The 15,602-nt window shown below is 36.1% G+C and overlaps 1 long non-coding RNA gene across 1 annotated transcript; it reads right to left on the minus strand.

The window, feature by feature from the left end:
* Positions 1-497: 497 nt before the first annotated feature.
* On the minus strand, positions 498-4,487 carry LOC135577456 (uncharacterized). The gene is made up of 3 exons (XR_010469260.1): positions 3,897-4,487; positions 3,636-3,730; positions 498-770 (listed from the first exon to the last, which is right to left on the minus strand). It is a non-coding gene; the product is annotated as an uncharacterized LOC135577456 (long non-coding RNA).
* Positions 4,488-15,602: the final 11,115 nt, after the last annotated feature.

A 15,602-nucleotide genomic window follows, 5' to 3' on the forward strand; every position in this document is an offset into this window, starting at 1 on the left:
AGAATTTAACAGAGAGTTTCTTTTTATGGTAACCACTGAGTGCTGCTGGTACAGATTCTCCTTGCAGACCTTGCTCGTTGGTGTCTAGAGCTGTTAAAGCTTTATATCTGGTTTTGGACATGATGCTTGAGGGCGGAGACTGAGGTTGAGCCCCACTTTTATGAGTCACCAGGGTCCAGGGTGTTTCATTCTCAGTGGTGTCCACTACAGGAGCAGAGTTCTGAAATAATCTCTCTACATATCAGCTCATCTAGTACTGCAAAGCCTTTTACCTGTTTCCTGCAACTCAGTCACCTGATGTAGCAAATCACCAATCTGTGCACACATTTTGCAGGCACTAGCTTTTTCCGGGAATAAGGTCTGGGCACACATTGAAAACTACCACCTGTACCATAGTCTCCGTCCTTACTGGTTCTGTCTGGATGGAAGCATGAGAAATCTCAGGGGCTTTTCCTGCAGAAACATCATTTTTAACTGTAAGATGAGTGCTCACCATTATGACAGAGACCCAGAGTACTGCTTTGGGCTGTGGACCTACGAGTAGCCTGCAGCATCCTTCCTGGATGCCCTGCCTGCGTGATCTGCTGTGCAAAATGCCATGCCCGTTTGCTTACCCTTGTCACCTACGCTCCCTAGAACCATTTAAATCTCCCACAGTTGCTGCTGGAAATGCACAAGCCTCATCAGCCTCTCTTGCAAGAGATGCCGCTTACCAGCTTGAATGCCACAGCAGACTCGTTCTTCAAGTTTCCTTGGTTCCAGGAACCCCACTTGTGTTTACCAAAGACAGAAAAAAAAAAACTGATTAAACAAAACAAACAAACAAACAAATTGCAAGATTTCTTTGTGTCATTAATGCATCATGGGAGAGATCTGTCGCTGATAAATTAGAGTGACCGCAGGGATTGTTTTTGCTTGGGGACTCTTTTGTGGGGGGCGCGGGGGAGGTAGAGATGCATCAGTTTATGATAATTCAGGATCTGGCTCTTGGTTACAACTTAGATGGGGCCCAATTGTAGTGATTTAGATAAAAGAAGTCTGCTGAGCTCTCTCTCTGCTTTGACATGACCCTGTTATAAAGGTATGCATAGACTAGCAGCTGGCGCTGACAAAGTGAGGAGGAAATCCGAACATAGCACTTGGGAGGGCTGAGCTAGGAGGGCAGTTATGTGACCACAGAAAAGTTGTTTTTCCAGCACTTCTCCCTGCAAAGTGACAGAAGGTTTGGCTAGTTGGATATAACAAAAGTCTTTCCTCACTGATGGCCAGGGTGAGATTTATTCTCTATGCTACTGGTACATGTAAGTTTCCTTCCTAGGCTCCCCAAACCCCTATTTTGACCTGAAATGGTGGGGAAGAAATACACTGAACACGTATAAACTTCTCTGGTGTGACAGTTTAAATCAGAAGATATGCAACAGACTCTAAATTCCATGAAACTGAGAAATAAGAGTCTTAACCATCATTTCTTTTTTTCCTTTTGCTTGTTTTCCTTAAGATTTTCTATTTTGCTTGAAAACAAGGCCACATAAATGCTGGTTTATCCATCTTCTCTGACAATTTATTAGTTATGGCCATGTCCATCTTTATGGAACTTTTCAACTATGCAGCTCTGCTGTATTGTAGAAAACTTACACTCCTGATTTGAATACAGAGTACAGCATTAGCAATAAAACCAGCCTGAGCAACTTGGCCATAAAAAAAGAAAAAAAACTAACACAAAATCAGGAGTTTTATCCTTCCTGAGGATTATTAAAGTCGTAGAAAACGTTGTCAATGACAAGTAAAGGTTTAGATCCTCTAAAATGCTATTTTTTTATTAAGCTGTATACCTCAAGAAAACCCAGAAAGTGAAGGAATTGAATCACAAAAATAAATAGTTACATTAGTTTGGCAGCATACTATAATTTTAAGTATTTAGTGTGACACATGAATTTTAAAAGAAACACTCACATATTGCTTTTTCCCTAAGACTTCTTCACCCCTTCAAAATATGAATGTAAATAGCTCCACACAACTAAAATATAGCCTGAAAATATCACAGGACACAATGTAGATTAAATACGCACAGAAGATTGTTGCTACAAAATTTATGTATTCTCAGTGAGTTTCCATGCAATGCGAAACTTTGGAGGACTTGTGTACTAAATTTTTAAAAGAGATTATATTAATGGAGCAAAAGGCAATTAAAGAACTGTTACATGGTTCATAATTTACCTTTGCAGCCTGGCACATGAAAACCTGGAGCACAGTGCAGCCTCCCAATGACAGCTACCAGACAACAAAGTAGAGCTTTTTTCCTGACTTGAGCAAGGGGAAACTGAGCTGCAATTAAAGATCCCTTGGGGATGCTAAGTTAGTTCACATCATCTTCTGCTTACAACAACCCCTTTTACCGAGTACATCTTTCTTGATGATATTTTTTCTGTGATAATACTCCAGTGAAGTATTTAATCTCATTCCCAACAATTCTTTGAGCAGCTGGCTCCTAATCTTGATGCACAAAGATATTAAATGGCCATTTTGGACAATATCTGAAGATTCCTCTTGCATTTTTTTGTTTTGCAGAAATTATGTTCTCATTCTGTTTTTACTTTTCTTCCACTGTCATCTTGGCTATGGATGCTGACAGCATAAATGACTTCTTCAGTAATACTGCTCTGCATTCTCCTGGAAATACTGACATTCCACAAAAATGTACTTCTATTTTTTGAAGTCCTGGACTGATTATTCCTGAGGCATCTAAGCAACTGAATTTTAGTTTATTGGCACACCCTTAACATTATTTCAGTTAAACAAGTAATTTCCCTTTTCCTCCTCCTCTATGTGCATGCATTTCTGGTGTGTAAAATGCATTTGAAATGGCTCCCACAAAACTCTGCTATCTTCACAGTGTGTCTTTGCACCTAGATACTGACAATAAGATTTATTTCTGTGCATCTTTGCTTGCTAAAGAGTTCTACTCAGTGCAGTGACAGTATTCTGAGAAAAAATGGTTGATCATGTTTGTTTTTAAAGGCCTTAATAGTCATTGTTTCATAACCTTTTCAGAAATCTGTTGTTAAATCTTTGCACTATGAAAGCAGTCCTGTGGATCTGGGTGTTCTGTGCACTTGCTATATTGTGTTATTGCTATATATACTTGCTATATTCAAAAAACAAAGGTGAAAGAGCTGGATTTTATTTAGAGTTTATGTAGCTTTATTAGATTTGGGATAAGGAGTAGGGGATCATTTTACATATGGAAAATAAGCCACCACTGCAGAAATCACACTATTTTAACTTGCAGTTCTGCTTTGCTCACTAGGCATTTAATAACCATGGATATAAATCAAAGTAGTCATATGTTAATTTGTTTTTCAGTCAGAAAAATACCTATGCAATGTAGAAAACAGTACAATGTAGTTTAGAGAACAGTGATTCATAAAGGAATTTCATATGGAATAAAATAGTGGCAACCTCATAACAATAGATTTGTAGAATTCTTAGACAGCAAACACATGCTTACAAATTCATTTCTTTCTTATGCTTCTGTATCTTGAGGCAACCTTACTGGGGAGAGCTCTGTTGATGACCTATGCTGCTTTCACTCCTGAGCAGCTGTATGGCAGAACTAAATACTTGTGAGTACTTACCTTGAAATCCGGTATATTCATCTGGTAGCTTGCATTGCCACAGAAGGCCTATAGTTTTCCTCCATATTCTGCAACATCTATAAATTCCCAGGATGCTGTTTAAACATAAGAATAAAACATTTTTTGATGTCTTAAAAAAGGCAAAGTGGGAATAAATGAGCATAAATGTGCAAAATTCATTCCTACTTCAACAGGATCTATTAATTGATATACAATCATAAGAATTTTGTTTTACATTCATACAAACAATGCTCTACTTACTGTCCTTTTTGTCATTCCTTCACCCCCAGCATTAACTCAGCACGTGAGCTTGTGGTTTGCATCATTTTTTTTTTCTTTGCAGCTTTCTCCACCTAATCCTTGTAAATAAATGTTGTTCCATATGTTATCAGTAAAGTTCAACATATCACCAGAGAAACTTTTAAGTAGAAAAAGAAAAGAGCAGAAAAAAGAAAGGTGATTTTTCTCAAGTAATTTTCAATAATTTCTATGGTGCTGTATCCATTAAAGAAACCCTCTTATATTCTTTCTGTCTCACTGGAAAACAGGGAAAAAGCAGGTCAATTTTACAAATATTCCAGTTTGTTTCTAGTTTAGCAATCTTGCAGTCAAAGTTAACCGTGAAATTTTAAGGTTTAGTGCGAGTGTGCGGCTGAGGAAAACATGCAGGCCGACTCAATGTGAGTGATAAAGCATGATCAACTTTATTGCCCGAGATAGCGTGTATTTATACCAAATACCATAATTATGCATACTTGTCTCTATCTAATAGGCTAAGCACTAAAAGGTTACATTTACTTACTCCACCTACTTGGGTTTAGCTAGCTATGCGCATCCCACATTCTTCTGACTCTTATCTCTTCAAGGATATCCTGACCCTGCCTTAGTCAGTACTTTTCCATTCCCCCCTTTCCCACGGCCTAATAGACAAGCTAACTAAGGCCTACTTATGTCAACTAAAATGGGCTCTGCTTGTACAGTTGCTCGGTGGACTCATGTCCACGCTCCTTGAGCCGATCCCTGACAGTTTAGGGCACTCACAACGAACAGAAAACATCACTTCAGAATTAAGACACTCAAAGAATACCCAATATAGAAAAATCATCTCAGATTAGGGAATACACTACATTCTCCCCTGTTATAGGACAACAAATATAGCTTGTGCCATACAGTTACTATTTTTTAAACTAAATCAATATAATTACACTAAACATAATTTCAGATTTTCTATATCTAGAGTGATTTATCCTCCTCAACTGCCATGGAATATCACTTAATTGGATGTCTAAGTGAGAAGTTCATTGCAAATTTTGTTGCAGTTAAACCGTAAATTTCCACTTCAATCAAAATTCAATAAAATCTTCCTATATTTTTCAAAAATAATTTGAAATTAACTTTTGGAAAAGTGGGAAGCGCCAAGCTAAATCTTAAACAATTGGCATGATTAAATACTAAAGGTATAAGCCAATGCCTCTTGACAAGACTTCCATTTCCTTGCAAGTAATAAAATGTAACAGTGTGTCTCATTTGGTAAATCTATCCCAAAATTTAACAATACAGCTGTAATGTACAATTTATTGGTGGTTTAAGATGCTGATTTGTTTGTATAATGGAAAGTATTTATTATATAGTTGTACTACAGAGGAATCTGCTAAAACAAGGACAGGCTTTTGAATTGCAAAACAATCTTACAAAAACAATTGAACTGCCTGTTTAGTCTTTTTTGATGGGTATAACTTTCACAAATTATGTAACATTTTAATGATTGCCATGTCAGTACTCACTTTGCTAACTATGACAAAAAAAAGTTTTCAAGATTATATCAGTTTGCCTCCAGCTGCTGCTATACGTGACACGTAAACAAGTTTTAGTTTTGCTTCCAAAGTATTATATACAGCACATTCACCAAAAAGTCTATTTTCCTGAAGATATTCCTAATTCACATAAAAATTTGTTTTGCAATATTAAATTCAGTTTGAAGTTCATAGAACAAGACATAGCTCTGAATATGAATTTACTATTTTTAAGCATTTTGGCAAGACATCCAGGCATCTTCTTTTTTTCAGTTATGTATTCAGAAGAATAAATACGCTTATAGTTAAGCACTAGATTTCTAATTCTTTTCACTGGCTTTCTCTTGACTTTTGAAATACTTTGTTGCATGCTTCTATAGAATTAAAAATCCTGAGTTAAATGTTCTTATTTATGTTTTTTGCTTATAATTTTAAAAAATCTCTTACACTTAAGAATTTTACTTTTTCTTCTGAATGTAACTTCTGTATGACATCAGGTATTATCTTATAGAGCCTAAGGAATATACACAGGAAGAACAAGAGTGAATAACTGCCTTCCAAACTGCATTTCACACTTTATTGAAAGATTCCAAAAAATGAAAATTCAGGAAAAAGCAATATTAAGAGAGTAAATTATGGCTACTCCAACTAGCAACTTTAATCAGAAGACTTTGAAAATGAAGTTGTCTTTGAGTGTGTCTTTTAAAATTTATTGTACTGTTATAACTTGATAGTTTTGAAATGCACATTAATACCATTTTAATTTTAATACCAGAAAATTTATCACACAATATAACTGTAAAGAATCTTTCAAAAATGTGAAAATTTACCATTATCCATAGCTCAAAAATTTAGTCTCCTATTGACCGTTGTTTTCTTCAGTGTAGAAGACATCTAAGTAAACATGCATAGATGCTTGCAGTTAGCAGATCGATATCAATTTTTAATGCACAGTAATGGAAGCAAATGTCATTAAATCAAACTGTTCAAACTGTTACTGCGTTCTTACTGAGGACAGATAGTCTTGTCACAATGCACGCAGCCTAAGCACTTAGTGCAGATTATGTTGAATTCCTTAAAAAAAAAAAAAAAAAAAGTTATAAAGACACTGGAGAAGAAGTAGAAATTGAGTACAGAAATTTGGTATATGATAGAATACAGGCCTTCTGAATCTCAGTCAAATGGCTCATTTCCTCAGCCACGCAAAGCTGTGGCTTCCACACTAGTCAGTCATTCCTGGAAGTAAGCCAAGTGAGCAAAATGTGAAATTTATTATAGATAAAGGTGTGCAGGCAATAAAACCTTGGTATTTGACTTGTGATGTAGCTTATAATTATGACTGCAGAAAACATTTGTCTTTGATTTACATGGTCTTTTCCAGACAAAATCTGTGTTTAATAAAGATCACGTAAGTGACAAATACATTAGCAAAACCAAAAGAAAAAAAAAAGCCCTCTGTCTCACCTTTCAAGGTCCTTCCACAGCTTTTATGACAAATGACAAAGTAGATAGAGTCAGACAACTGCTGTAACAGATAGGAAACTCACAAATGTTCCCAGCCTTTTTTAAACTCATTTTAACAAGGAGATACATGACTTATTTCAGAGTAACAGGATTAGTGAATATCTTTTGGTTGGCAGATGCAAAAAAAAACCCTCCATAAACCCATTTGTCACTCCTAGGTGGCACCTATAAAATTATCTGCAATAAGAAAACAGCCTATGGAGTAATGGATGAACAAGATACAGAAATATATCTAGCCAAGTATAATATCTGCATCAATGTTCTTCTAACAATAAGAACACAGAACACAGAGCATTTGAGCTTAGATTAGAGCTAGACACCTTGGCCTGTGATTTCTGTAGTGCATGATTCAGTATGGTTGATACTCTGATACAGGTCCACTATGGAAATCTTATAAAAGACAGTAGTTAAAAAAAAAAAACAAAAAAAAAAAACACCACTAATGAAAAAGCCTATTTATTCAACATTTTTATTTTCATCCTGCATAAGTTTTGACTACCTGTGGCGAAGCACACCTATATACCCGGGTGAGCTGCATATAAAGCTAGCTCAAGTCCTGGAAAAAGCCTAGTTAGATAGCACCGTCCTCCAGAGGATCTCTGTCCTGTGTTAGCTGTATTTCTCCTAAGCCTTTGGCAAGCAGTAAATAAACCCAGTTGAAACATTTCTAACTTGCTAGCCAGCACAGGCATATTCAAATGGGAGAGCAGAGGATGCTGAACAACACTGGATCCTCCTCCACAGTCTCTTTGACTGTGTCACTGTCTGCAGGAGGAGATAGCAATGCGTAGCTTCATTGCAGTCAGCAAGGACCCATCAAATCTCTCCCTACTATTTGCAGTTCCACCTTGACACTGGCAGTGAGGAAAAGCTCTGCAGCCTCTGGATGTAACACAGTGATACAGGCAGGGAACGGCCGTGTTAGCAGGTTTTAAAGCTAACAGTAATGTAAAGAGTCATGCAAGGAAGAAAATAAATTCAGTCATATAACATCTGAGCAACTTGCATTACTGAAAATGAAAATGTTCTTATCTTTAAAATTGCATATCTATTAAACCTATTTTAATAAAATCAATGCATTCTATCGAATTCATTTTTTTCTAAGAATGGACAGTATTGCCTTTGGCTACACCCGTGTGCAACCTTTCCCCTGTCTAACATTCTATGAGTGGCTTTTGACAGGAGGGACTTCTTTCTGCGAAAGCCATCCTTAAAATTACCTTAACTGCAAGAGCAGGAACAAATCTTTCCAACTTTTTTACCATCTGTCATTTCAAAGAGTCTCCTTCCCACTCTCTCAGACTAACCTTGATGAGACACATTATAGAAGGTTAGCAAAACACTGAAGAGAATCTGACTTCTTTTCTCTATGGCCTATTTAGCAAATAGCAAAGAAAAGCTTTGCTATTTAATTGACTTTCTAAAGAGGAATTGATAATTTTAATCTTAACATTATCAATTTTTACATAATTTTATGCACAAAAATACACATTAAAATATGTTGCATTTTCCAGAGTTCTTTGCCATGTTATAAATATATTCAAATGTACTTGTTTTTTGCCAGAATTTTCAGTTCTAATTTGAAATGCTACGATAATTTGGCCTGATCTTTTTGTTATAAACATTCATATTAAATTTTTTTTTAATCTAGTGTGTAAATTAAAAAAAAATCCAAGTGAACATGAATGTGTTTATTTAAAAGGATAACCCAAACATGTTAATGTGTATACTTTTACATTTTCAGAACTTTCCCTTCAAAAAGTAAACTAAAAAGTTGGTAAGGATATGCTTCATATAGTGGTTTAGCTAACTGATACTAAAGGGTTTACCTGTAGTTTATTTACATGAAAAGCTCAATTATTATAAATTTATTTACTTGTATTTCTCATTCCATATAGTCTTTGATTCCCAAATCCACATGGGGAAGTTTATTTGTAACTATGTTTTAAACTAAGAAAAAAATGAAAAGACATGTTTATAGCCAAAATCTTCATATGCAACTTTATAGATATTTGGAAGAAATATTGCAGATTGTGAGAGAGGATGGAGGAGGAATCATATGTCTTTGTGAAACAAATTTGTGGCATTTTTAAGTTGTGTGATCTCTCAGAATTCATGTCTAACTACATTTTTTGATTGAAGTGGCATATTTAGATTTTAGAACTTCTGGTTATAACAGCAGAATGCTCTAATTTGCTTGTTCTTCTTCCTTGATAAATAATGAGACCAGATTTTTGTATTGGATGACCACTTTTAAGATAAGTAGTATTCTTAATTACCAACCAGTCACAAAGGGACTCTTTCAGTCACAGCATGATATCACATTGTTCTGTTGTAGAAAGGCTTCATTTTTATTGTTCCATGTTCCCCTCATTACAGGAAGGCAGTGAAATATTCTTCATTTTGATGGTTAAAAGATACCCTTTTCCCATTTCATGTTTCCCTTCTTCTCTCTTTCTTTGACAATGAGTAAGACAGAATTGTAAGTGATCACACACTTAATATTTGAGTAGCTGGATCACAGAAATTAAATTTCTGGGAAAATGAGTGCATTTGTTACAGAAAGTCTCTTTCCATGCTACTACTTGACGACATATACTGAAATTATCTTCTGTCTATTTCATCACTAAAAAAGAAACGCAGTTGCTTAAGAAAGATTCTTAGTTGATGAGATAATCTGGAAAAGTGGAGAGGCAGGTTCTTGATCATTGTATAAACAGAAGGAACAGTGAATTAAGATACTACTCTGTGATGCTGCCTTTCTCTGGTGCTGAAAGTGGGACACACAAGTGAAGTACAGGAAAGAAAAGGATTTTCAATTCGATGTGGTGAAATTAAGGGTCTTTAACTGTTTTCAGACAGTTGAGACAGACATTTACTCATCAGTTGTAAAGTACTACGAAGTAATGTGCAGGAAATAAAGGCAGAGTTCAAGGGATTATTCCTCTGGAGGAAAAAAATAAAAGTTTTTCTCATACGTATCATAATTTATATGGGCATACATCTACCTTTACCGTGTCACAGGATGGTTTGGTGAATAAAAATGAGTAAAGAGATGCCAAAGCCAAGGTTACAGAGCCTTTATTTGATACAGTGATTTGGCTTTACATTCTAGTAGTATTTAATCAGTAACAGTCAATAGTGCCTGTCGTAGAAACATCTCCTTGGTATTCCTGGATATGAATAACACAGTCTTCTTATTTACAAGAAATTCTTATTAGTTTTCTTATTTTCTATAACAATAATACTAAGGGGCAAATAAATAACTTTATTTGAAAAGCAACATTTAGTGTGCTGCAGTGGGGGGAAAACAAACCGAGGACAAGTTCACATAGACTCAAGAAAATGAGTTTTCTGACTTGTTAAGAGGTGAACACCAGATGCCTTCCTTACCAATAACTGTTGCTAAAATTATTTCTCTTGTTTGTATGAGGTCTGAAAATCCAGACAAGAATATGGTATATCTATTCCAGTGGCTTCATATGTTTGAAACCTAGAAGTATTTTAGTTAATATTATTAGGTCTTACTGCTCCTAATCCACTAGGTTACAGCTCCTGTTAATCAGCAGTATGTGTAAAGCAACAATCAGAGCAAAAACATAAGCAATCACTGCTGTCACTGCTTTCTGACTTTTCTCGGTAGAAAAGGTGATGTAGGATGATATTGATGCCCAGGTTACATTAGAACGAAGTGGGGACAAAACTCCCTTTCTTATACAATTAGAATGAGTGGGGAACAACTCCTTTACTCGTACTTGCTGACTCCTGAAAAGTAGGCCCTGCCTTTTGTTAGTTAATATTTTATACATAGGATTACCATCTCTGAGCCTTTCCTGAAACTACAGTTCACAAGTTGCTACGTTGAGAACAAAGCTGATGATGCTTTTATTGAGCAGCCTCAATTCCACATGGAAATAGAAGGCCACATCACTTTTTATTGTACAACACTATAAATTTGTTGGCTTAAGAAGAAAAAAAGGGGGAAAAAAAGCCAAAAATAAAAGAAAAAAAAAAGGCAAAACAATGTTACCCTGTTGAGGTAGGAACTACAGTCTGATAGTTCAGTATTCCTAGCATTTAATTCAGGGGTTAATGTCTGATATTTCAGGAAAAGGCAAATTAACGAAGACAAATAAACAAATGCAAGGAATTTAAGATTTTAGCTAACATTTGACAATTAAAAGTAATGCCTAATAATGCCAGGGTGTGTGCTGATTTGGAAAATAATGATGGAAGTTTTATAAAGCACTAGAGCTGTGGCACTGTTTGGACCAAAACACTGAGTAGCTCACCATCTTCTCTCTAAAAATGCTCAAGAGCAGATGCCTACAGAAAGTAGAAAGAAGAGAGAGACCACTGTAACAACTTTCTCTTCATCTCTCTCTCAGCCTCTGACAATGTGTGACAGGAACTTCCTGGGTCTGAGGTGACTTCTGCATGCTTCATTATTCTCAGTTTGTTCTTTATGCTGTACAAAAATTGCTAACTTTTTAATGACGAATAACAAATTTTGTCAAAACTCGGGATTAATCTTCTGTGCCAAAGTCTGCTCTTGTTTTAAGATATTTTGGTTGAATCAGAAAAGAGGTTATTTGATACTGATGTTCAAAATTATAATGATGGTTAAATTTTAATAATCATTATACAAAAAATAAAGATGATATATGTTTTAGACATTTGAAACAAAAGTATTGAAATACCTCATTTAAGATATAACTAAAACACCTGAATAATAATTATGTTAATAGGAATGTGTATCACTATTGTTACTGTTATTACTATTACTATTATCTTGTGAGAAACAGCTCTGTTCCCACAGAAGCTTCGATTTGGAACTTTTGGCAATTTCCAGTGAAAGAAATGTAACATAAATTTCCAGGCTCAATTGAAATTTTTTCTCCCTGATGACTCATTCTGACACTAACTTATTTTTTTTCTTATTTTGTCTAAACAGTAGTTACTGCTTCTTTTTTTTTGTTTTACATTTAATAAAAACTTTTTTGTTTTTGTTTTTGTTTTTTTTTTTCCTGAAGCATGCAAATATACCACAGGCAAAACAAAGTTATATCCTTCACAGTGTCACCGTGCCTTGCCTCAGCTTCAAGAACCAGGATGCTGTTGTAACCATTGATTCTGTCTTTAAGAATGCATGATTTCAAACTTGAGTATAATTTAGTCAAAGTTTAAATGAGGGCTAGAGATCTCAAAGGTGATTTCTTTTCACTGAGTGACTGAAAAATGAAAAGGGAAACATATTATTGCCCAATGAAGAGTGACTCCTGAGCTCAATCATATCATCGGACAACAGAGACTCCTCCTGACGAAGAAGGAAAGACAAATCAAGACTTTACACTTGTCAGTAACAGGACAGGTTGCTATTCTGTTCCAACCAAAAGTAAACAGTCTGTGTTCATTTTCCTCTTGGGGCAGCTGGCATTTTATGCCTCAGCAGTACCTATCCAAACCAGTGTTTTTCTCTGCCAAGGGTAAAACAAATACCCTTCCATTTCACAGTTCTGTTAACTCTTCTGTAAGTCTGAGCCACAAACAACAAAAAATGTGTTTTGTCCTGTACTTTTATTTTAAATATTTGTTCTTATTTGTTAAGACATCAACTTTCTGATCAATTACTGTCAAATATATATTCTTTTTCTTCAGGTTAGGTATACATAAGGCCAGTACCCAGAATTTGTACAACTCAAATTTTACTTTTTATGTTGGTAAATTTACTCCCTGTTCTGGATTTTAAGCCCTTCTAGCATTTTAAGCTCTTCTAGGGTGATAATGCAACATTACTACTACTATTACTACAAGTTGTGCTAATATAGTGGCAAAAGCATTGTTGTTTCAGGACAATTAAAAGTTCAAATACAGAGGCAGGCATACAAAAAAAATGACGTTGTGACTAATAACTGAAACAAACTATGAGAAGGAAAACTGTGTTTCAGTTCAAAATTGAGCACTTTTATTTTAAGAAGAAAAAGCTTTTTATGGGAATAACTAAGAGAAGGGTTAATGCTTCATGACATACAGGGTGTCACTGCTTACTGCAGGGTAACAATAAACCATGGCAGATGTTCTCTGTTAAACCCCTGCCCTCCCTGCTAAGGAAAAGTAATAGGAAGAAAAGGGAGAGAGGCTTGCAAGTTGGAAAAGTTTAAAATGCTTTACTAACGCTACTAATACATAGAGAAAATAATACAAAATATACAAAACCAATCTTGAATTTCCCAGGGTAGCACAGCATCTCCAGCGGTGGAGCTGGCATCGCTCCAGTGGCTGCAGGGCAGATACCCGGAAGTGCTGGGCTGGATTCCGCAGTAAGACAGAACTGGATTCAGGGACAAAGGGTCTGGAATCAGGCCTCAGATTGCAGGCACGACAGGAAGGGTCCTGTTCAGATGTTGGTCATAGTCGAAGAGAGTGAGACCCTCATGATCTCCCACTTTCATAGGGTGTATGATGTGTACAGAATGGAACACTTGGCCAGTTTTAGTCACCTGTTCTATTCGCTGCTCCGTGCAAATACGCCCCTCTCACTTACAGGACATGCAAATTTTATCAGCAACCTTGGCTGCCATAGCAATAAATCTAAAACTGGGCCTCTTCTGCATACCACTGCTACCTTTATCAGCTCTGGAGCGAACAGCATCTCAAAAAACATGCAGCTAAATTCAAAAAAGTGTGGTTACTTAGAACTTAGCTGAAAGGAAAATTCACTAAAAGAGAACTGGTCCTGTTTTTAACAAAACCAGGACACAGGGTCTTAATAACAAGAGCATTTTGTCATAACGCTTCTGCATCTAGGATTGTCAGGCTATTCAAAACATAAACTAACTTACACTCACATAATTAGATGCAGATTAAATAAGGTGAGCAAAAACACACTCCATGTTCTCAGAAGAAAGTCCTGACCTAGAGATTAGTCATTTCTTCGATTATTTACCTACTTGGTGATAGTTGCTAATATCTCTCTATTACAATGTCTTAAGCACAAATACAAACATAACTGGAAGAATATAATGTACAGGAGCTAAGGCTATGAACCATACTGCCATGAGAAACTGTTTACCAATTACCATAATTTCTGTACCAAACACCATTTTTGTACCATAAAACCAAAGTGTCAAGCATTGATGACATAAGAGCAGCTACATAAAAGATTCACTTCAAGATGCTTGTAGACAGCAAGTAGCAGTGATGGCCAACAGAAATTCTGCTTAGAGAGCAAGTATGATAGTGAATGGTTCATTGCTTGGGGCTTGTCTCTGCTGAAGATATTTTCAAGAAAACAGTAGCACCAAGTCTACTTTTAGTGATTTAAAAATTTCAAAATTGTGCTGTCAAATTTGGCCTGAGATGGCATATAGTTAGTTTTTCATGTTGCTCAACTAGATACCATGTCTAACTCAAGTGGTCGAGTTCTCTAAGGTGATTGTTGACCACAGCGTCGTTTGAAATTACCAACACTCTGGTTAGGTCTTTGTGGAAGGAAGACCTTCCTTCCACTCCCACTTTCCCTTTAGCAGAAGCCTCTGTTAACAGTGGAGGGATCGTCTTTGTACAGGTACTTAGAAGTGCTTCTGACATATTCATGGCTTTTACAGTAGTCGATTGCTTTAGGAGTGTTTTAGAAGATAATATGTCGGTGTTTACAGTGTTGAGAAGGAAATGTTCAAGAAAGTTCAAGAAACACAGGTTTCAAAATATTTTAATCCTCAATAGGATAACAGTGATAAAATTACTCAAATATCTAAAAACACTGCAAGGGAAAACTTCTTAGATTTTTGTAGCAGAAGTCAGCAGAGTTGACTGAAAGGAAAGTTTAATTTTTTTGTGTGTGTGAAATTCTGAATAAATTTCATAAGTAACACAACTGTACAAATCCCTTATTCTGCTTGTTCATTAGGAAAAAACTAACAACCAAACAAACAGAGAGTATTTGCTGATTATAACCTTTGCCTGTTCTGAGGCTTCTCCTAAATGATGTCAAAGCTGGATCCACTGTGCACCATGAAGACATAACAGGATTTATCATTCTTCTAACAACACAGGAAAACTAACTACATGATTGACTGTATGGTACAGTTTACTCTCAGATTTCACGGGTTGTCCAGTCATGAATATCATAAAATCCTAGAATCATTTTGGTTAGAAGAGACTCTCAAGGTTAAGTCCAACCATAACCTAACTCTGGCACTAAACCATGTCCTTAAAAACCTCATCTATGTATCTTTTAAACACCTCCAGGGATGATGACTCAACTGCTTCCCTGGGCAGCCTGTACCAATGCCTTAAAACCATTTACATGATGAAATTTTTCCAAATATCCAATCTGTGCAATTCAAGGCCATTTCCTCTTGTCCTATTACTTGCTACTTGAGAGAGGAGATCAACACCCTTCACGCTACAACCACCTTTCAGGAAGTTGTAGGGAGTGATAGGTTGAAGCTGAAGCTCCTTTTCTCCAGGCAAAATAGCCCCAGTTCCTTTAGCCACTCCTCATCAGACTCGTTCTCCATACCCTTTACCAGCTTCATTGGCCTCTTCTGAACTCTCTCCAGCACCTTAATATCTTTCTTGTAGTGAGGGGCACAAAACTGAACAAAGGATTTGAGGTGCAGCCTCACCAGTGCTGAGTACAAGGGGA

Source organism: Columba livia, chromosome Z (genome assembly GCF_036013475.1).
Source record: "Columba livia isolate bColLiv1 breed racing homer chromosome Z, bColLiv1.pat.W.v2, whole genome shotgun sequence".
In the NCBI taxonomy this organism is placed as follows: Eukaryota; Metazoa; Chordata; class Aves; order Columbiformes; family Columbidae; genus Columba; species Columba livia.